The sequence below is a fragment of the Bubalus bubalis genome, chromosome 1 (genome assembly GCF_019923935.1).
Source record: "Bubalus bubalis isolate 160015118507 breed Murrah chromosome 1, NDDB_SH_1, whole genome shotgun sequence".
Lineage (NCBI taxonomy): Eukaryota > Metazoa > Chordata > Mammalia > Artiodactyla > Bovidae > Bubalus > Bubalus bubalis.
In genome coordinates, this window is record NC_059157.1 from 116533189 (window position 1) to 116534561 (window position 1373).

At 35.8% G+C, this 1373-nt stretch overlaps 1 pseudogene; it reads right to left on the reverse strand.

The window, feature by feature from the left end:
- Window positions 1-416: 416 nt before the first annotated feature.
- LOC102403649 lies at window positions 417-718 on the reverse strand (annotated as a pseudogene).
- Window positions 719-1373: the final 655 nt, after the last annotated feature.

Consider the following 1373-nt stretch of genomic DNA (forward strand, 5'->3'; position numbering starts at 1 on the left):
GCCAAAACTAAATAAAATTTATAAAATAAATAAAATAAACAGGTGTTAAAGGGAGAGTTCAATAATATTGAAATCTTTTTACATCGAAAAGCTAAGTATATATCATATATATATATATATATATATATATGAAACACTCAAAAGCTACAAAGGGAAGCTCTGCTCAAATTCAAGAGAGTATGGTTAAAAGTTTATGTCACTCTGTCACTTAGCATAATCTTTTCAAGACAAAAGATGTTGATATTTTCTCTTATATCCCATCTGCTTTAGAGTGCAGTAGTCAGGAAACATGGTGTTTTACATAAATGTATTTTCCAGATAACTGGAAAGTATCGATTTAAGCATTAATTCTTTTAATTCTGATTTTTTGTATAAAACATTTAATTTATTCATCTTTTTGATGTATTACCAGTGTGTTACAACTGAAGCATTAATCTTGTGGCTTCATCAACATTAACTAGTACGTTTTCATGACACTGCTGAGAAATCAGCTGTTTCTGCAGAGGTTCAAGGGAAAGGCCTGCTGAGAAGTTTGCAAGTTCCTTTTGTATGTTTACAAAAGATGTATTCACTCTGTTAACTTTTTCATCATTTACAATGTTTATCTTCTTAAGGTTAGTGGTAAATGGTTTTGCTTTATTTTTAACCTTAAAGGTTTTGGGCTGGCTATATGGAATACATTCCTGGACTTCTGCCCTCCTAGTTTTTTCTTGGCCATTGTCAGGCCTCCGACACCCTCCTATAGCTTCTCAAGTTCCAGGTGACACCATCTGTACACACAAGATCCAGGCTATTTTTTTTCCCCCACTGTGCAGCTTACAGGATCTTAGTTCCCTAACCAGGGACTGAACCTGGGCCACAGCAGTGAAAACACTGAATCCTGACTATGGGACTACCAGGGAATGTCCTAAAAAATTCTTAAGTCACATGAGATTCTTATACAAGAAGTGGAGACTATAGATTCTGTTTTTTTCTAGTTTTATTTATTTTATATAAAACATCTGTTGAGCTATGACTTATATTTTTGTTGTTTAGTCACTGAGTCATGTCTGACTCTTTTGTGACCCCATTGACTGTAGCCCGCCAGCTTCTTCTCTCCATAGGGTTTCCCACTCAAGAATACTGGATTGGGTTGCCATTTCCTTCTCCAGGAGATCTTCCTGACCCAGGGATCAAACCTGTGTCTGCTGCATTGGCAAGCAGACTCTTTACCAATGAGCCACTGGGGAAGCCCAGCATCACTCATATACTAAACACATATTAAATATATGATTCAATGTCTTTTAAAAAGCATATTAACAGAGTTGTGCAACCATCACCACAAACCATTTTAGGACACTGTCATCATTTCAAAAGGAAACTCCATACCCATT